At 35.4% G+C, this 23,480-nt stretch overlaps 1 long non-coding RNA gene across 1 annotated transcript in view; it reads left to right on the top strand.

Moving 5' to 3' along the window:
* The window catches only part of LOC138716253 (uncharacterized), a 347,259-nt gene that overhangs the window by 120,268 nt on the left and 203,511 nt on the right, over window positions 1-23,480 (top strand). Inside the window, exon 2 of the long non-coding RNA XR_011336613.1 lies at window positions 21,638-21,665. This is a non-coding gene — a long non-coding RNA (uncharacterized lncRNA). The remainder of the gene's footprint in view (window positions 1-21,637; window positions 21,666-23,480) is intronic.

The following is a 23,480-nucleotide window of genomic DNA, read 5'->3' as shown; positions in this document are numbered from 1 at the left end:
GATCGATTGGTTTCTGAATTTGTAGAACTGTTATTTTTATTGTCTTTTATTAGCCGCCGATCCATGGAGATGACACTTTATAGTATGAAAATTGAAATTATTCGTAATATTAAATTAATATTATTATGTTCGGAACCAAAGACATATGCTTATTAACACACAGTTTAATATGAACACCTCATATAAGCCTGCTGGTACTGAATGAGTAAAAACTGACTTAACAATAAAAGTAGCATAAGCAGAACGCGTGCACAACAATGTACGTTATTAGTTTATTTAAAAAAATACGTTTAAATATGTATTGCTGATTAAATAATATTGTCAATGAAATTTATTGTACAGGGACATCATTTTATTTTTACTAACATTTCTAATATTAACCTGGCTATACCTTTGATTTAACGATTGAGAACCGGAAACACCGTTTGCTACCCCTTTCTACGACTGAAGTTCGAAGATACTGGCGTAAAATACAAATCAATTTACTAGGTATAGGAGGGAAGAAAAGTATTTCATCCATTTGCGTAAACTAGGAAATATCGCAATTTTGAGTTCGATAATTTTCATTAGGTTTTTCTTTAATCAAAATACGGTACTGTATTAACAGTGAGTGTTTTTACGTACGAACTGAACTATCCATTCGGACGTATTCATTATGCAGTGTACATTATACTATCTACAGCATATTAGTGTACAATGTAGAGAATGAAGTTAAATTGAAAAATAAACATAATATAGATAATTAAACACAATTTTGAAAATGGTGGCTGTTCATTTCGATACAGGCTTCAGTTCTAATGTACATATTATCGCACTATAGATTATTGCACCTAATTTCAATTACCAGTTTCGTCCTTCGTACTAGTAACTCATGTTGAAATATTTCTGTACCTACTCTATAAAAGAGTACTGTAAATTTTATCTTCACTTCTGCCCGATCCGAAAAGATAAAATTACTCAGACATGCTATCTACTGTCCGTTCAAGTGGTTTCGTCACAGGGTCTTAGAAAGGAGGGAAATCACGTGACAATGAATTAACGAGGCCCTTTTATTTAAGTTAATTTAAACAGTTGTGCAATATTACGTAGAATTCCCATTCCTAACAGAAATTAATGTTTTCAGAAAAGAGCTAAGGCAGCCCAGCCACTAGCCTTTACAGAGGGGCGAGTAGAAGATGGTGGGGGAAACCGGGATGCGACGTAGGCAAACGGACGACAGTACCTGTGCGAGAATATGATTCAATATTGAAAGCTCTTTCGTCACTGGAAAACGCGAACATATTTCTGGAACGTACTATACTACTCTTACTAACTCAGTACTGTTTGTGTTTACTATGACCGTAAGGCGACTTTGACTATATACGCTTGGTTCAGTGTGGAGAACGGTTGGACGTTTACTAGTAGGGGAGGTGGGAGTGAAGTAAATTAAAAAACTCAGGTACAATAAAAATTGAAGTATAGTACATTATGCAACGAGCCTATAATGGTAGTAATTAAGAAGCGAGTTTCATAATTTTCATACGAGCATCTTAACTACCATTATAGTCAAGTTTCATACGACTTTTATGCTCGACCACATTTCTAACTTGAAATTATTCATAAGCATTCATGTTATTATCTGACTGAGGAGCGGAACTGACCTTGTGCAGTATCTCGTAAATTGTGAGATGTGCGCAGACGCGAAAGTATTGATTTTTTCCGAGAAACAAATGTCGACATTGACCTTAATATAATCTAGAGAGTAAAATAAACATTAATCTTGATATAACCTTGAAATTGCGTTAGACATTGAAAAACGAGATGACAAATTGAATTTACTTGAATATTATTTACAATTAACACTAATTATTATAGTAACAGAACTGACTTTATTTCAAATATAGGTGATTTATTGTGCAATTGGTGAAATAAATTTGCGGGAATGTGCTTTGTGAAAGGCTGGAAGATGATGGTGAATTGATGTTAATTTGTGTATTGTTTTTTTCGACTGAGTTTAATATTGTATTTGAGATTTCAATTGTATTTTGGATCGATTCTTCAACATAACCTTCTGCGACAGTATTGGATTTCCAGCCTCCGTGACGTTTCAATGAATAGAATAGAATGAATAGAATAGAATAATCGATACTTGCGCGTTCATATTGCTACAATGGTATTTTCTGATTGGTTGAACACCTGAACTTTAATGAATAGGTTTACTTTAATGAGGTCCATTAAAGGGCTGCTAGCAGGTGTATAATTACTACATTTCGGCATGGTCGAGCATAAAAAATAAAATGTCCCTGTACAATTAAGACATTTAGTCCCCGAGTACGTTTACAAAAACTTATTCTAACATTGTTGGTCTCTGCAAACATACACACGCGCACGCACGCACGCACGCACGCACGCACGCACACACGCACGCACACACACATACACACCAAGCATATAAGAACTAAAGGCTGGTTCACAATAAACAGGGAACGGAAACGACAACGATAACGGAAATAATGTTAAAATAAATGTATATAAATGTATTGTGACCATTGACAATAGTTTAAATACATTTATTTTAACAATATTTTCGTTCTCGTTCTCGTTTCCGTTCCCTGTTTATTGCGGATCAGCGGAACTAATAACTCGCCCCCTTGTCAAGCAGATCAAAATGTTCAGTAGAATACAAAAAAGAATGAGTTTTTTCCACAGCTCTAAGGCTGTCTATCCTTGCCGATATACTAACTTCCACAAGTACAGTCGCGTACAGTACTGTACAATCGCATCGAGAAAAACGATAGTGTTATATATTATTTATTTCCAAATATATATTACCAACCTCAGATCCCCAGGGAACCGCGGAGCATACTTTGGGAACCACTGCACAAGAACATAATAGGTGTATGTCGATAGTGGAATCTCACTAAGTAGGGATTTTCGGTCATTTCTGTTTGTTAATTGAACTTTAACAATAATTCGTGGGGTAGTACACTCGTCTGTCTGTACTGGTATAATAAAACAAGAATCCTGAACTTGTAAACCAAAATTTGAGGAAAAAACTTTAATCGTTGTAGAAAAGTTATCAAGATAATAAAAGAATTCTGCCTACTATGACAGAAATAATTTTAAAATGAAAAATAATGACAAAAATAACTAATATAATTCAAAATTTTCATAACGATTTATAATTCTCGTACAGAATTGTTACAGTTATGTTTTTATAATAAAGAACAAACACTGAAAAACAGGAGGCAGCACAGATGAAGTTAAAAATTACCGTATTATGGCTCAGAATTTAGCCATAAAATAAAACCTTATTACAGGAGAAAAATTAAAGTAGTTAAAGAGAGAATCTGAAAATAATTTGACAAAACGTACGCCAACAATGGCAATACATACATTTCCAATTTCGTTAATTTTTCTTGGATGGCTTAGATTCAGATTGTGTGTCAGGTGTGACCTATATCTACTAATGAGGAACATAATTATCTTAAGAACTAGAACCATTCCATTTTTAGTTATTTTGTGATCATTGATGTTGATGATAATGACTGCAACGATAAGTTAAATATGGAAAAACATTTTTCAATACATACATTCTTACATTCTTTAAAGCATCCTGTTCTTCACTCGCTGCTCTTCTTTCTACAGAACATGCATCTTAAAACTCTCGGAATGTCTTACCGCTTCATCTCCGTGTCCGGTAGTATAAAAAGTCATGGACGAAGAGCTCTCCTTCATGCTTTGGTGAGAAATTAATTTGTCAATCTTCATGCTAATTTTTAATTTTGATGAATCTATTGAAACGCAATCTACCAAAAAATCAAAACCATGGTATCATGTCTCAGCTCCAACAATATGATTATTCAAACAATACGCGCATTGTTTGCTCTAGAGTATGCCATTAGGAAAGTACATGATAACAGAGAGGGTTTGGAATTGAACGGGTTACATCAGCTGATTGTCTATGCGGATGACGTGAATATGTTAGGAGAAAATCCACAAATGATTAGGGAAAACACGGGAATTTTACTGGAGGCAAGTAAAGAGATAGGTTTGGAAGTAAATCCCGGAAAGACAAAGTATATGATTATGTCTCGTGACGAGAATATTGTATGAAATGGAAATATAAAAATTCGTAATTTATCCTTTGAAGATGTGGAGAAGTTCAAATATTTTCGAGCAACAGTAACGAATATAAATGACACTCGGGAGAAAATTAAACACAGAATAAATATGGGAAATGCCTGTTATTATTCGGTTGAGAAGCTTTCATCATCCAGTCTGCTGTCAAAAAATCTGAAAGTTAGAATTTATAACACAGTTGTATTACCGGTTGTTCTGTATGGTTGTGAAACTTGGACTCTCACTTTGAGAGAGGAACATAGGTTAAGGGTGTTTGAGAATAAGATTCTTAGGAAAATATTTGGGGCTAAGAGGGATGAAGTTATAGGAGAATGGAGAAAGTTACACAACACAGAACTGCACGCATTGAATTCTTCACCTGACATAATTAGGAACATTAAATCCAGACGTTTGAGATGGGCAGGGCATGTAGCACGTATGGGCGAATCCAGAAATGCATATAGAGTGTTAGTTGGGTGGCCGGCGGGAAAAAGTCCTTTAGGGAGGCCGAGACGTAGGTGGGAAAATAATATTAAAATGGATTTGAGTGAGGTGGGATATGAAGATAGTGAATGGATTAATCTTGCACTGGATAGGGACCAATGGCGGGCTCATCATACTTTACAGCAGTGTTTCTCAACCTCCGAGTTATGGCATTAATTAATACCGGACCGCGAGATATTATTCTCCTGAAATTTTTGTCACTTTACTTTTCTAAACATTTTTAACGAATACATATTTTATAGTAGATATATTCTTAGGAGAATAATTTTCATGATTGTGTCGAAAAGCGCAGATCAAGATCGTCTCTATTCGAATTTACATGACATAGCAATCAGATATCTTCTTTGTTTTTCCACCACATATTTTTGTGAAACTGCATTTTCTACCTTGACTGTGCTTAAAACGAAACAGAGGAACCATCTTCAATTATGTAACTCTCTCCGTTTAGCTATCACTTCAATTCATTCCAGAATTAACAAGCTAACGGACAGAAAACAGCAACAAAAGTCTCACTAGCCTCGCTAAATTCTAAAAATTCTCAGGTGTAATAAGAAATAAAATAAATTAAACAAAAATGTTAACTTTTCCAATAAATTATCATTATTGCTATGGTAATGTGCTGCGTTTTTAAATGCATAGTATTAATTAATATTGGGACTAATGTTCAGAATTGGGATTTCATACATTTTATACACAGAATTACATACAGTATATTATATAAAACATTTGTCGTATGTATGTATGTATGTATGTATGTATGTATGTATGTATGTATGTATGTATGTGTGTGTGTGTGTGTGTGTGTGTGTATGTATGTATGTATGTACAGTATGTATGTATGTATGTATGTATGTATGTATGTATGTATGTATGTATGTATGTACAGTATGTATGTACAGTATATATGTAGCCCTATGCATGTATGTATGTATGTATGTATCTATGTATGTATGTATGTATGTATGTATGTATGATAAGTGTTTTACCGACATATTGACATCCTTCTTCTGCTTCCCCTGCTACGCTGATTTCTGTGGTGAGTTACAGTGAATAATCATTCTTCCCATTATGTTTTCTTTTTCAAACCAACATCATTAAATTCAATGTAATAATACAGTGATAAATGTTATCAATTTTCTAAGTTTTTGGTTATCAGAAAGGGATAACGTTAGATGAAAATTAGCATACATTTAATTGATGTTGCATTGAATAAACTATAACATGCAACAATTTTCATTAATCAAGTAATTTATAATTAATTAAATTATTTGTCAACATGTCACGCCGTTTTCATAGTAAGCCAAGCCTTAAGTCTTCATATTATCCCATACTTAATTATTAACATTTGCTTGTTAGAAATGTTATGTTTTATTTAACGACGCTCGCAACTGCAGAGGTTATAAAAGCGTCGCCGGATGTGCCGGAATTTTGTCCCGCAGGAGTTCTTTTACATGCAAGTAAATCTACTGACATGAGCCTGTCGCATTTAAGCACACTTAAATGCCATCGACCTGGACCGGGATCGAACCCGCAGTCGACCTGATTGGCGAGTTGGTATAGCGCTGGCCTTCTATGCCCAAGGTTGCGGGTTCGATCCCGGGTCAGGTCGATGGCATATAAGTGTACTTAAATGCGACAGGCTAATGTCAGTATATTTACTGGTATGTAAAAGAACTCCTGCGGGACAAAATTCCGGCACATCCGGCGACGTTGATATAACCTCTGCAGTTGCGAGCGTCGTTAAATAAAACATAACATTTAACATCGAATCCGCAACCTTGGACATAGAAGGCCAGCGCTATACTAACTCGCCAAGCAGATCGACTGTTTGTTAGATGCATGAACTTTAAATTCTAACAAAATAAGTAACTCATTCTTGTTATCCTTGTTTCCACCTTATTTTTCTTGTATTCCCCTTGTTCTCGTCGTATTTCCTGTGTTCTCCTTCTTTCCCCATTGTTCTCTTCTATTCCAGTGGTTATCTTTTATTCTCATTTTTGATTTTGTATTCTCCTTTTTGTACTAGTGTTCCCCTTATTCTTCTTTATTTTCCTTGTTCCCATTTCTTTTCTCAATCGTCCTTCATGTCCTTGTATTCGCAATTTTCTTCAAGTATTCCCCTCATTAAAGTGGTATTTCCGCTTGTGTATATTACGTCTCTTTCCTCACTAATTATGACCAGGTTTAAGTTCCACGACACTTTACAATGAAATTAGGTTATAGTGCAACGGAGTAGAGATGGAGTGTGTTGGTACGTTGAGTTTTGTTTACCTGTGGGTTGGAGTACAATTGAGGTATGTATCCTACTTCATTTTCCACCGTCACTAGATTGTACTATTAACAGTAGAATGTAACGAATCACTTTGACGTCGTTGTTTATATTCACAGTATGCCTGTTTACTATGTTCAAGGAACTCCATACTCAAGTTGTGCGTACATTGGTTGCTGAAGTGTCCCGGATCCTAAGCCTGGTTATGACTATGAGACACAACTTGGGAATTGACTATCAAATAAAAATGTTGTCCTTGTATTCCCTTTGTTCTCTTGTATTTCACTTATTCTCCTTGTTTTTTCCGTTTGTTCTCCTTATCTCTCCTTGTTGCCTTTGCATTCCCTTGTTCTCTTGTTATTTTTTTATTCCACTTGTTCTCCTTCTACTTCACTTGTTCTACTTACGTTCCCCTTGTTCTCCTTGATCTTCGTAGCGTCCCCTTGTATTTTGTCTATTCCCGTGGCTCTCATTGTCTTCTCCCGTTAGCCTTGAATTCCCCTTGATCTCCTTGTCTTATCTTTATTCTAATTTTTTTCCCTTTTCTTGTCTTCCCCTAAAACACATTGTTTTCCCTTTGTTATTGTTGTATACTTCTTGATTTCCTTGTGCTCATTTTGTTCCATTTGCATTCTTTCTCCGTGTCTTCTTCCATTATTTCTTCTTGTATTCCTCTTGTTATCCTGACAGTCTCCTTGTGCTTCTTGTCTTTCCCTTTTTCTCTTTGCATTCTCCATTTTACCTTGTTCTCCTTATAGTTCCCTTTTTAATTGTGTTCCCCTTGTTCTCGTTGTATCTGAATTGTTTTTCTTGTAAGCTCCTGTTCTATTTTCTCCTTGATTTCCCTTTGTACTTTTGAATAAATTCGCCTTCTACTCTTTAAAATCCCCCTGTTTTCTTTATATTCCTTTCATTCCCCTCGCACTACTTCAATTAATATTTTGCTCTTTGAATTGAATTTCCCTTGTTCTCCTTGCATTCCCCTCGTTCTCGTTGTATTCCCTTTGTACTTCTTGCATTTCCCTTGTTCTCTCTGTATTCGCCTTGTTGTCCTTGTTCCACGCTCTGTTCGTTAAGATAATATCACAGTCACGAAGCTCAATACGTAGGGAATATGCATTCAATGACAGTTGAACTTTAGTTGCTAGCCATTAGGATCGCTACTATCGCACAGTCTATTGTTCTTATTACTCTCAGTTGCTAACCGCTTGGAGCGCTGTATCGCGAGATATGCAAAAAATCACCCCAAGCTTTGTGATTGTATGATATTAGACTGTGATAATTTGAAGTAAAGTGAAACTATGCCCCTATCGATGGATGACCGCACCCACACTTAGTTCTATGTAAAGATATAGCTTTCTCTGGACACATAGAAATTTTAGTAAAGAATTTACGTACAAAACTGTTTATAAAACAAAATTACTTGACTCTCGTTATAAACTTCATGCAAAAAATAAATAAAACCTCTTTAAATAATAGAGAAGAAGAAATATGAATATGCCTCCTAATACACCATTCTTAACACTTGATAACATATAGGCTTTTTTAACTATAAAAATAGGTATGTAATAGAAAATAATGGGAATAAGTCGATTTTGCAACCTTTCTGTTTACTGACACCTGCTGACGAATACGTTAAGTTGAAGTAATGTATTACTCATAGATCAACATTGGATAGCCACGGCTTTATCGTCAAATAGTCGACATTATAAATGGACCAACCAACAAAGTTTTCAGAGTGATAAAATAAAAAACATATATACTTTTTTAATAATCATCCTGAATTTCTAGAAATGGTTTTCAAAAACAAACAGTGTAAGATATTTCGAAACTACATAGAAAAGGAATTGAAATAAGAAAATTCGAATCATATAAACTAGCACTATAATAAACTGAAAATAAAGCAGAAATAGTCAGATAATATTCTAATACCGGTATTTGATAACAAAATTATTATTGTCGATGTCAAATTATGGCGCGAAGTTAGGATCTGATACAAAGGAATAATTACTTAAAAACAAAATGCAACAGAAATGAAGTTGGTAAAAACGCTCATTGCTCAGAATTGGTCGAACAAATAATTTAATTTACAAGAAAATTTAAAATATCTCAAGACACAATATTTATAAACAAATTTGGTACACCATTTACAAAGACTGGCAATGAATTTATTGTAAGGAAGTTGTTTAATAACGAAAGTCCAGACTCAAATAGTGTGAGAGATTTTAACGTGTAGAGCTTACTGCATTTGTAATGTTGTGGTGGTGATGATGATAATGGTGATAATGATGTTGATGATGAGGACGACGACGACTACGACGATGGCGATATAATTGTAACATATGTTAATAAGTTTTTAATACATACTGTTTTAGTTTCTTCAAAGTATCCCGCGCTTTGCAACCACTAACCTTCCTGGTGCCTAATATCCATCTTACGTACTGCGTCACACGGATCGTCTGTCACCTCATCTCCTTGTTATGGAACACAATCATTCAAAAATAACCTTTCTTTAAACTTCGGTAGGAGAATAATTTCTTTCATCCTTCATGCTTACTATCAATTTATAAGAATCCATGGAAACGCAACACAACAAAAGCGCCAATAATAAGTCACCGATTCTTACTTTCAGCAACATGATTATTCCAATATATTATGAAGTTATGGTTTCGGAAAAATTAAATACTTTAAAATATAATTTACAAGCCCATTTAAATGTACACAAACTGGTTTGTACATGCAGTTTCCGAATTGAACTCTATTGCGGAGATCTCTTGTAGTAAATGTATTCAGTTATTTTGAAGAGTTAACCTCAAATGACTCAACAATTGATCTGTCAGTTCCATCTATCTAGTTCGTCTTCGTTTAAATGAATACCCGTCTGCCTTTACATAACCCATAATCGGCTTTCGATAAATTTGCACACAGCTCTGTTTGTCTTTTCGTTTTCAGACACGATGTGACCTTGCTCAAACTTGTTTTTCATCTATGCATATGCACAGGTCATATTGGAACAGAATGTAAGCGTAGTTTTACAAAATTAACATAGCCCTACTCCCATTTATAAAAATTAAGATAGAGGAGATAAAATGTAAAATTTAACCGACCTAGTTCGATTCTCATCATTTTTTCCGAGTTGTTTGGTGCCTTCTGTAAGACATACCGACCACATGGCGAACGAATCCTACTGTTTATCAATAAAGAAAGTTAAACTACTTGCATAATGCTTCAAGCCGGAAGATCACGTGTTCGATACACTATGGGGTCATGGATTTCTCCATTGATCTAATCCTCCCTGTCGCACTATGGCCCTGGAATCTGTTCAGTCTCTAACAGATGAGTGGGACCTAGTTTAAGCAGTAACATGAGCTGCTGCCAGGAAATGAAAAGAACGACAACAATGCCATCGAAATTTTAAATAGGAAAAGGAGCACCTTCTACGGACCTCTGGAAAAAGAAAGAAACTAAAGAAGTGCTTTGTGTGGCATTGTTTGAGGCAGAAACATGGACATTATGACCAAGTGAAGAGAAACGACTATAAGTATTTAAAATGCGGACATGAAGAAGAATGGAGCGTCTGAAATGGACTTACATAATAAAAAATGTAGCAGTGCTATAAAAGTGGATGAAGAAAGAATAATACTGCATCTTATCAGGAATAGAAATAAAATTGGATGGGTCACTCTAAATTCAAACTTATAGTATATATTATAAAACATGATTAACAGAATTTGGAGTAATTTCAACGATTCTTTGATTTTTTTTAAACAACAAAAAGGTGTGAAATACAGGTTTGACAAAATTTTACATTTTGAGTTGTTTCCTTTTTGAACTGGGCCGTCGATATTTCATTTCATTTAGTGTTCTACCCAAGGGCAGGTCTTTCACTGTTAACCCACCTTTCTCCCAAGCTTTCATATTTTCTGCCTTCCTCATCGTTTCCTCATATGATCCATATATCTTAATGTCGTCTATTATCTGATATCTTCTTCTATCCCGAACTCTTCTTCCATTCACCATTCCTTCCAGGGCATCTGTCAGTGACCCAACCAATTCCTTTTCCTCTTCCTGATCAGTTTCAGCTTCATTCTTTCTTCATCCACTTTTTCCAACACAGCTTCATTTCTTATTCTGTATGTCCACTTCACACGTTCCATTCTTCTCTATATTCACATTTCAAATGCTTCTATTCGTTTCTCTTCACTTCGTCGTAATGTCCATGTTTCTGCCTCATACAATGCCACACTCCATTCAAAGTACTTCACTAGTCTCTTCCTTAGTTCTTTTTCCAGAGGTCCGCAGAAGATGCTCCTTTTTCTATTAAAAGCTTCCTTGGCCATTGCTATCCTCCTTTTGATTTTCTGGCAGCAGCTCATGTTACTGCTTACAGTACACCCCAAGTATTTGAAGCTGTACACTTGCTCTACTGCCTCATTTAGAATTCTCAAGTTTACCTTCTGTATTTTTATTCCTATGACCATGCTCTTCGTCTTATTTGCATTTATCTTCATCCCATACTGCTCATAGCTATCTATAATGCATAATTAAGCGCATAAATATGCATAACACATATAAGGATACTCACAGATACGCATAAAAGCATGCACATAACGTTCTTGTGCACACAAAATACCGGAATAGATTAATCATCCTTAGCTCGACAACCCATCATGGGTCCTGGTATTCATCCCTATTTCTAGCAACACTCATCCAGATTTTAACTCCAATAGTTCTGGCATCCTCCCTGATGCCATCCTCCCATCTGACCTTTGAGTCTTCCTCTCTGATGGACTCTGATGGCTGGTCTCGAGTCTCCTAATCTCATTACGTGACCAGCCCATCTCAGGCGTCCCATTTTTATAAATGATGTTATATTGGGTTCACTAAAAAGTTCATATAATTCATGATTGTACCGGGCTCTCCATTCATTATCTACATTGACTAGCCCAAAGATCGACCACAAAACCTTCCGTTAAAAATGTTTAATCTATGTATATCCTCTTTTTGTCAATGTCTAGGCTTCTGAGGCATAAGTGAGGACTGGTCTTACCAAGGTTTCATATATCCCAATCTTACTTTGGGGGTTAATATTTTAGATCTAATATGTCTCACGAGACCATACCGTAATATATGGCCTAGTGTTAATTTTTGCACTCGCGAATTTATGGTTTTTAATTTTAATTAACTTATGCATTTCTTTATTTATAAATAAGGGAAAATAAATGTTGAGATATTAAAAAAATAGGGGTTAGAATTTTTCTACTGGTTATAAAAATACAAAAAATTAAAAAATTGAAATTGTTTCCGAAAATAGTAGGCCTATCTAAATGGAGTTCTACAGCTTCAGCTAAGAACATGAGCTATTAAGAAGGCTGTAATTCGATTTTACGAAACAAAGTACAGTAATTGGCTGTTTTATTATATACATATCCAATTACTAATTAAACATAGTCTATTATATTTCAGATGTTGTAGTCAATTACAGTAAAAGTACTGTTATAAAAATTGAAGTTATACCAAATTAATGACGGTTGCTTTTTATTACTGAATTAAGAATTATTTGAGCCACCGGCGTATATAAGGAGGTATTGCGATTTTGAGACGTAATCTGAGGCTCGGAAGTTAGTCCCAAAAGAATTCCTTGAACAATAGCACTAGTAATTGTCATTGCATTAAAAATTAAAGCGAAGTAGGCATACATGGCTTTACATAAAAACGTTTTATTAGGAGTGTTAAATAATTTACAGATACTGTCTCGTCATAAGTGACGTCGGTTTAGGAGCAAACTTTTAGTTGGAATATGTTGTTACATGAAATTGATCTAACCTGCAAAGTAAAGTCCTTAGATTCTATGGTCTTGAACCATTTTTCGGTGAGGTTCGCTATGCCGCTACGATATCAGAATTCGGTGACACCCACTTCAACGGCTCCCAAATTTTGGAAATTTTTTCCACGCAGGAAGTGAGCCACGGATCGAAACAATTGGTAATCAGAAGGCGCAAAGTCAGGGATATTTGCCTTTTATGTTAGCAATTCAATTTCTCCAAATTCCTGGATTTTTTCCATGGTTGTTCGAGCGGTATAAGGTCTCGCATTATCCTGTTAGAAGATAATTCTATTTCGATTAACTAAAACTGGGTACCTCTTTGTTAATACTTCTTGAAGTCGTTGTAGCTGTTGAGAATAAAGATCGCATCGAGTGCACGTCCGTTTGCAACAAACTCTCAGTGAATCACATCTTCAAAATTCCACCAGACACATAACTAGGCTCCGTATTCGAGTTACCTAAAGACTGAAGATAAGGACATATTGGGTATATAGTTCGCCGAACACAGGTAATACAACGGATAAGGATATAAACAAACAGGTCATCGCTGCGTGTCCGTGCAGTACAGTCAACTCCCGACATTCTGAAGCTATACTAGTGAACACATGCTTGAGCCGTGATGTTCATTTTCGTCGTGATCTTTGCAGTCAATAATAACGTGCATTCGTAAGTTACTGAATTTGAACATATGCTGATGTCACTTGAAATTATTTTTTATTACAAGAAATTCTTTCAATAACTGGCGTTTAGGATATCTAATCTAAGATTTTGTGATCGTGTAAGCGAATTTTCCAACCACGGAATACATCAGAACCAAAGATATAAAAAATTGACTAACTTTGAAAGAGTTCCGTTAGTTCTCAATAGTTGACACCATTATTGGGACCACTAAAAAGGTGCCAGGGAAAATTATTATGTATATTAAGCATAAATTATTCTCATTATTGACAATATCATCGGTTTCCAGCTGTTTTAAAATCAGTAAAGTGGTATGAAAAATTGAATTCTATAATGCGTGTATATGTTATGTACGACTATTATCGCCATCTATTCATAGAAGTAATGGCTAAAGAAGCTACACTTACATCAACAAATTATCGATCTCTATCGATTAGTGGGATCAGATATCTTTGAATGTCGCGTATATGATGTTACTGGTGGATGATGTACAATATATTCCTATTGGCTGATATTTTTTCGTATTTCATTAGGATATTGCATATATCGCTTATCACTAAAAACCCATTAATTTTCTATGTACTTTCCTAGAAATTTCCTAAAATATACATTATTAAATTTATTATACATCTTGATTACACAATTTATTAATTGGGATGTTGGCACTGTACATCATGGTAGGCTACACAAATCCATGCTAAACGTAGAGTTAATATCTTCATAATATTCACATTGTGATAGTACTGGTTCTTTCAGATTACGTTCAATACATTCTCTGTGCCTTTTGGTATTGCAGTGTCTTTCAATGCACTGTTTTTGTCACTTTTACGTTTACTGTACGCTTTTATATGTAATGTTGTCTATATTGAAAGTGAAAATATTATTTCAAATATCCTCAACTATGCCCTGCAATATTACACGCTTGAGCGTCTCACCTAAGGCATTTTACCTCTGCAATGAACCTTCAATCAGACACAAAGATGTAGTTATTTAAACAATACGACTAGTAAGAGCAGTGGTCGATAAAACTACTCACTATGACTGTGTCCCGGTTTTGACTTCCTAGAGGAAAAAGGCAGATGATGTGTAACTATTTTGTATACGAACGTACCTGTACCTGCACTGTGACATCACATATACTTCGATTGAGGCAACCTCATTTCGGTTTATTGGTAGCTGAATTACGAAGCCTACACATAACTTTATTTTGAGACCGAACTGATTTTGTTTAACGAGAATATTAGCAGGCTGACGAAGATCGAGGTCATAATTGCGCTAATATGCCCATTTTCATCACGTGTGTAAATTCTCCTGATAATTATTCTATCATCCATAGAATTCGCAGTAATCTGACGACACCTTTACACTCTGAGTTGAGGTAAAGTTTTACTCTTCCGTATGATTTTCTAGATGTCTTAATGTGGCGATGTATCGTATCTTTTGAAGCACCAAGTTCTTATTACAACCTACGAGTACTTTTTTTGGATTTCTTTCCAAATCTCTGCGCATATTGTCAATATTCTGTATTTTAGGCTTTCCAGAACGTTGTAAGTCTTTAATGTACTTTTCTCAAACGCTGGAACCATCGTTATGCTACACGCTCATTAACGACACCTTCACCCTCGACTTCACATATTCTTCGAACAGCGGCCCCAGCTTTATAATCTTGTTTTCAATAGTGCTTTGGAAGGACTCTGATCTCAAACTTTATCACTTCCATTTTACATTCTTTGTATTAATATAATTGGCGACTCTGACATGCGTACAAAACGCAGTAATAACCATAGCATTCTGTAATTTGCATTGGTAAGAAAATCATTAAAATCTTGCAAAACACTAACCTCAAAAAAATCATTTCATATGAGACGACGTAGTAACACAGTATTTTCTAGACCAAAATTTGTTAACCAGTCCTATGCTTTTAATGTTAAAACAGTATCAGTGTCTCTAAATTTTCTAAAATATTTACCGTTATGCTCTGTAGGACTAATAAATATGATATCCGGAGGATTTCCTGTAAACCTATTTTTCACTTGTCGGACATAATAAATGAAGAGTCCACTGCAAGAATGATGGATGTCATTTGGAATACATTTTGCAGGAGAAGCAATTGAAAGTTTGAAATGCTTAGCGCTCAAAGCTTAACTGTGATTTTCCGATCATTACTGAACAATGACTACCAGTGTTAATGCCATATAACTCTCTACGTACAGCTGTCAAAAAAAAAAAAAAAAGTGGCCGCACTCGTGAACAGCGAATATTTTCAAAGTCCACTTCGGGTCGCGGCGATGTTACACGATGCATGTGCTTGTACAAGCAGTTCCGGAACTATGAATGTGTTCCATATCTGCGCCTCGTAGAGCAGCGGTAGAGTGCTTGTTTAATGATTCAAAGGTCGTGGGTTCGGGCCTTCTTCAAGTTTTCATTTTATTTTTTAATCGTTCCTTAGGGATGTAAATGATATTCAAATTATCATTTATATCCAGTTATCGTTCTTTATGGATATCACGTTATTTATATTTTGTTATCGTTCTTTAGAGATATGAATAAAATTCAGGCCATCATTTGTATTCTGTTATCGTATTATAACGATATGAATAATAATTATTATTGTATCTCCAATGGGGGTTAGCCCTATTTTACATATGTATGTTAGGGCTATAGTTTTATACACAAAAAAGGTAAGCATAAATAGAAATGGAAAAGAAAATTAAATTAGCTTACGCGATGTAAACAAAACATAAACAATCCGTAAATTAGGCATTGCGATTGCAAAACAAATATCAGGTATCAATTTGAAACATACAAAAACATTAACAACACACATACGTAACACTTCTATAACACAAATATGCAGCTTTCCGTACCATACATAATAAATTAATACACAATAGTCACACAAACACAATCAAACTATAATTACGACATTGCGACGACATCAAGCATCCCATAACTGACTCACATACATAACAAATCAAGCATCCGTTACAACACATACACTTCAACATAGTAACCACACTTTTAAAAGTTACAAATTTGGCTCCAAGAAGAATAAATAGGACATTGTTACTAATTACTATTCTTCTACAATTTCTTAAATACATCTGTAATAAATCTGTGAAATTCCGATATGAATAATATTCACTTTTTTATATTGTTATCGTTCTTTAGCGATTTAAATAACATTCAAGTTATCATTTATATTTTGTTTTCCTTCATTAGCATTATAAAACAATATTCAAGTTATTTATATTGCTATTGTTCTTTCGCAATATATTAATTAAACAAACTGATATTTATCATTTATATTCTGTTATCTTTCTTTAGTGATACTGTATAAATAATATTCAAGTTATTTATATTGTAATCGTTCTTTAGCGATATAAATAACATAAATTTAATATTAGGTTTGGAAAAATCCAGTTGCATAATACTGGTATTAGTTTTTCTTTTTGTATTATTACATTATACTCTCTTGAACCACAATAAAATGAAAAGGAGTAACGAGGAATTGAACCTGAGACGTTGACATCTAAATTCCGACGTTCATCCGCTGAGTTACGAGAGCAAAAGTGTGAAAACATTTTCGGAAAAATTGGCCCAATCACACTCTAAGATTTTCTGATGATTCGTAGAAGCTAGTCCAGGATGCGGGAGGCAAAGGCTAATTGAGATTTCTCGGTCTCTGACCGGGTCAAACATCCTGATAGAATTAATATTTAACCCTTGCCGTGACTTTCGGTGAAGTCCGGAGGGCCCAATTAGTCAAATCCACTCTCCTCATCTCCACGCTTGGGCCGCCTGGAATTTAATAAGATGCGAAAGAGATAGTGGTGTGCGGAAAGCAACGGGATGTTACCGCATTTAGGCCTATCCTTCCCAAGAAAAACTGCAAACATGAACAAAGGAAGCTTTTAATAGAAGAAGAAGGATCTTCTGCGGACCTCTGGAAAAAGAACTAAGGAAGAGACTAGTGAAGTGCTTTGTGTGGAGTGTGGCAGTGTATGGGGAAAGAACATGGACATTACGACGAAATGAAGAGAAACGAATTGAAGCATTTGAAATGTGGATGTGGATAAGAAAGGTGCGTGTAAAGTGGACAGACGGAATAAGAAATACAATTGTGTTTGAAAAAGTGAGTGAAGAAAGAATGATGCTGAAACTGATTAGAAAGAGAAAAAGGAATTGGTTGGGTCTCTGGTTGAAAAGAATAATAGACGACATTAGGATATGTGGATCATATGCGGAGACTAAGAGGAAGGCAGAAAATAGGAAAGATTGGAGATTGCTGGGTTTGCAATGAAAGACCTGCCCATGGACAGAACATTTATGTGTGTATGTTCAGAATGCCTGGAATATCGTGTCTAAGAACAGTCGCTATTTGCAAAGACTAGTCAATTCCATGCCCACTCGACTGCAAGATGATCGAGATAAGAGGAAGATAGACTAAATATTGAATTGTGGCTTTTTGTTTTGTTTTTTGAACGCTTAGTTGTTTGAATGTTTTAAGGCCGACGCCAGTAAATTTGTTATGTTTATGCCACGAAAGATATTTTATTGAGAATAAAATCTTTTTTCTTTCCATTTGCAGCCACAATATCATAATGATAATGATAAAGTCATTGCATAATATATTAAGGAACCTGATGTTAATTACTAAAATAATCGCAAAAGAGAAAGGAGCCATTATGGCTAGTTTGTCTCTCTCAAAAACAGAACAAAAAAGGACATAAAAAGCACGAGGTTGTAGTCGAACGCAGGATCTCATGAATAGGAGGCCTGAACGCTACTATTATGCTATCGAATAACACACAATATACTTTAATTATAACTGTAGATATCAGGCAACGTGGTCCAACAACATGTAACATCGCCTGTCTCCGAATTGTAGCAAAGATACCCGAAGGGAACTTTGTTTCAGGAGAGCGGCCACTTTTTCTTTTGACAGCTGTACATTCTGCATGTCTTAAGTTATGCATTGACAATCTTTGTTCATTTTCGACAAGAAAGTGACATCCATCATTCTTGCAGTGGACTCTTCAAATACAAAATAAACATGGAACACTGGCTACTGTAAGTATAGCAAACCGAGAAATGTAGATTTCAATCATACGATCATTATAAAAACACATTAAACTTAAGTCTCTTTTTCATAAGAAGGACGAGAATTGCATGGCGAAGAGCTTTTGCACGAATTTAGGTTCATTCTGTATAATTCAATAGTATTAGCTGATTTAGTCCATCGCTTAGTTGGTTAGCTACCTTAGCTACCTTGAAACAAGCGGGCCTGGGTTCAAATCCTGGTTGGGACAAGTCTCCTGGTTGGGGTTTTTTCCGGGGTTTTCCCTCAAGCAATCGAAGCAGAATTACTGGGTAACTTTCGGCGTTGGACCTCGAACTGATTTCTCCATCATTAATTCATATATTACCATCATCCATACAATAGCCCGGTTAAGTTCACGGTGCGGCATGCTGTACTTGTACAAGAGCGCGGCCGTTCGGCTACCCAATCATTCACAGAATAGGAATGGTAAGCACAGTAAGCCTCAGGCTGCAGTGTAAGCCTTCGTGTCCCTCCTTCGCGCAAGAGAAAAAAAAATAGCTGATTTATATATCTGTGATAAGCGAACTAGTGGAGAAATCTGACTTAGTCTGAGGCATTATATGTGGTCAAAAATGTGAGGATTAGATCAATTAGTGTAACTGAAGTGGAACTGTGAATAATATAGAGGAACAAGTAATGAAGTGTTATTGGGAAGATGAATAGAGTAAATTAGAGAGAAGAAAAGCAATATGGTAGTGAGACTAATAAGAGTTGGAGATAGTATGTAAATAATAGGTAGGGTCTGATGTAATTGAGAGGGAAAATATGGGTGTGAGGAGGTAGAAAGTGAGTGCAAGTAGTGACAGTGAACCGTAAAAGTTATCCAATAAAGTGAAAAAGTGATAAGTGAATCGAACAAGAAATAGCAAGGAGGTATCACAAACCCTAGAACATTGCAACAATAATTGAGACAAATAATATAATAATATAAAGTAGATGAGATAGTAGAAATATTAGTGGAATACTAGTCAGAGATAAAAAGGTTTTAACGATAAACATAAAAGTAGGTTAACAGTAATGAAAGATGACAATGATAGTAGTAGAGATGGAGTAGATGCAGACGAGAAAGTTTCTATATAAGTGTAAGGTAGACAGTATTGCATAGCATTCGGGAATGAGATTGAGGGAATATAAAGAAGGTTAAGAGTTTAAAATACTGCACATCAGAAAGGATGGAGGAAGAAATAGACAGAAGTAGGGTTTAACTTTAGGTAATTGGAAGATTTGGGGAGATATAGATGATAGGATTGAATGTATCAAGGGTAGTGGTGGACCGTATGCAGAAATGTGAGGAAAACCACTATCTGAAAGCCGTATGATGGTAATAAATATGAATATATGTGATAAAGAGTACTATTACTTACGAAGAAATGTTAATGTAGTGGAAAGAGAAATAGGAGTATGGTGAAATCGTTGCGCAAAATCGATCTTTTCAGACCAGAAATTTAATTTATTTTACAAAGATCCTCTGCAGCGTGTGTTGCGATAGCTTCCACGTTTGCTGAAAATCAAACCCTATAATTTATAAAACTTTTCTTACTTGAAAATAATTCTAAACGCACTCACTTTTATGCGGGCACATGTTTCTGAATGCTTTGAAGTAATAATTAAATCTCATAATTCGGCTAATGGCTTACCATAACAAGCTGCAATAATACAGTTGATTTCTACGGTAATAATTATTACTACTTACAACACCATTCTGCTGCTTAGAGTCCTGCGGTCGACTGCCATCAACTTTCGCTTCAAAATTAATTTCTGGCGAGAATGAATAATAATAGGCCTAAGACAATTGTTTTCGGCTTCCTTATCATGCTTATGTTACAGTTAACGATATTTTCTTTAAGCCACTATATTCCAGTGTTTTCTTTATGATTTAAATTTGTATTATTACCGAAGGGTATAGGGCAAGATATAATATGTTTCCCGGATTGATGGAGGGTCTCTACCAGAGTGCTGCATTGGAGTTAAATCGCTCGATTGAACTCGGTCGAGTGTCGCACCCTCGAGTGAGATACGATCGGTCGTGATACGCTCGTAATAAATAGAAGCACCGTACAAGGTCATCTCACCGACATGTCTTATCTCGTATGGAAGGCGACAGATAAGATACACATATGTTTTGCTCACACGGTAAAAATAAGGCTTTATTTTCTGCGTTTATGACAAACGTTTAATGGAACGTACCAAAACGGGAACATGAAGTTATAAATAAAATACGTAATATGAAAAACTTCGATATACATTTATTGTTGCTAATTAATAATTATTCAATATTAGATTTACCACATATATAATATGATAGGTCCATACATAGCGTTCCACCTATGTACTGCGACAATGTAGAAACGTTTTACAAACTATTATTGATATAGCAGTAGATTAATAACAATATTAGTACAGAGATAACATCACAGAAAATATAATAAAGCGAATAATCATGCTGCACAACTGTTACAGACGCAAAGATTGATACACTAAATATTAGAGATTATTATTATTATTATTACTATTATTATTATTATTATTATTATTATTATTATTACTAGAAAACTTGATACAGTTCTTGCATTATCGTGATTGTGTTCTCCATTTATAATAATTACATTTACATCCAATAACATCTACCAGATGTGGCAAAAACAAAATCACTCCTGTGTGGGGGGGGGGGATATTACCTACAACATTTATATTACATTTTAAAGCAAATTTTGAAGTTGTACTATGGAGAGATTAGTTAAACACTGCAAAGTTTTGAAGTGATGAACATCTATGATGTTACTTCACAGTTCATCACTGTAACAAGAACGAATGCCTAACGCTCGGCTTATACCGTTCGAGGATTTATCGCTCGTGACACGCATGTGCGCTACCTATCAGATTATGCTATGAACTACTTGGCGCTCGAGCGAAAACGTCGGATGTAGTCCTTTGGTCTCTACTGTCACATGGCCAACTGTCTGGTTGTTGCATGGCTAACAAGTGAAAATAAGAGTGCTTTAACTAGTCCCTCTTACAACGTATTCTTTGATAATGTGGTGCATCTCATATGTTATATGTGAAATTTAGAATAGTGAAAAGAAAAATCTTGTCGTTTAGTTTTATTTCAAAATGTTGGTTATTTTCTGTATTAAAATATATATATTTGTTTCAGATGTTTCTGCAACGCTATGGACAGATAAGTAAGTACATATGCTTTGATTTACTAGCGGATCTATAAAATATTTCAGAACGTGGTCTCTGGTCGTCTGTCCAAGTGAATATTAGTCTAAAACAAACGAACTGCATATATACTGAAGTGCGTTCGAAATGGCATGATGGTCCTAAGTTTAATATATTATAGCAAAATCGTGGTGAGTCTAAGGTGGGAGTAAAAGTTTCAATCTTTCTTCAGCTAGATCATTGGATGGAGGTGTGACGTTATGAGGCAAAAGAATACATGTAACAAAAGGAATGAAAACAAGGTTGGGGGATGGAAAGTGATAAATTGTACGAGGCGTGTTCTTAAAGTAACTTCCAAAAGGGTGGAGAAAGTAAACGGGAAGATATTTACAAACCATTTTTGTTGCATTGTATTTTCCACACTTCAATTACTTCTCAACATAATCTCCACCATTATTGAGGCATTTACCGAGTCGTGGCACAAGCCTTTCTATCCCCTCATTGTAGAATTCGCCCGTCTGCGATGCGAACCACTCCCGCACTGCTGTTTTCGCTTCATCGTCGCCATCAAAACGTTGACCACAGAGGAACTTCTTGAGGTGCAGGAAGAGATGAAAGTCACTCGGAGCGAAATCCGGGCTGTAGGGGGATAGTCAATTTGTTCCGAGCCAAATTTCGAGATGAGATAAGTAGAGTAGAGTAGAGAACTTACATATTTTAAGAAGGATGAAATGTAAATTAATTATATCTTTAAATGAGACGAAAAAGGATTTCTGCATTTACTTTAAGGTGAGTTTTCTTTTCAACATAGTTTCCACTTTTGGACGGAGTGACAATTCTTATGATTTCAATAGGCAATCATTATCTTTGGACCTTCAATTTCAACAGCATTAAAAAAACCCGTTCACGAACAAACACAAGGCATTTCAGAAAAAATGTCTTCGTCGAAGATGTTAAGAAAGTGGTAGAATGCACTATTTTATATAGTTTGAGCGCATGTCACTATTCTCGCTTCTTCGAGACTCAGATAACCCCCCCCCCCCGTTTTGATTTCCACCAGAGAACAAACACTCCCATCCTTCTTATAGAGACATGCCGTGCCTCTACGGTTTGCGCTACCCGGGCCGTCAAGTATTTTGAGACTGATTATCTGATGCTAGTGTGTAAAGTTTAGCGATGTTCTTTACATGACCGTTGGTAGAGTTAGCTACTACGGTGAACTCCACATAATCGAGCAACAGCAGTGCCTCCAATCTGAGGCCCTCATGTGCTTTAAGTAATAAATTGTTTATAAAACATTTTGTTTGTATATGTGATTCATTTCATTCGTTCTGCTCAACATTTCCCATTCTCTTTATTTTCAAACAGATTTTCCTTTTTAAATACAGAGGATAAGACTCGTGTTTTATGTCATTTTGTGCTCAAAACAGTCCGGAGACGTGGATCTTGCAGTACTGTTGAATCGTAGTATCTCATCATGTACATAATTCTGAAAAAGTAGTCGGTCTATATTTTATATGTGCCAATGACTAAACAACAACAATTCATTATTTCATTCATATTTATTCAGTGTTCTGCCCCAGGACAGATCTTTCACTGCAAACCCAGCTTTCTCCAATCTTTCCTACTTTCTGGCTTCTTCTTATTGTTAGTCTCCTCATATGATCCATATATCTTAATGTGTCTGTCATCTGATATCTTCTTCTGCCTCGAACTTCTTTTCCGTTCACCATTTCTTCCAGTAGACAGTGATAGAACCAATTTCTTTTCCTCTTCTTGATCAGTTGCATCTTCATTCTTTCTTCACTCACTCTTTCCAACATAGCATTATTTCT

Source organism: Periplaneta americana, chromosome 16 (genome assembly GCF_040183065.1).
Source record: "Periplaneta americana isolate PAMFEO1 chromosome 16, P.americana_PAMFEO1_priV1, whole genome shotgun sequence".
NCBI classification, from domain to species: domain Eukaryota; kingdom Metazoa; phylum Arthropoda; class Insecta; order Blattodea; family Blattidae; genus Periplaneta; species Periplaneta americana.
This window is presented reverse-complemented; position numbering and strand designations above follow the sequence as displayed.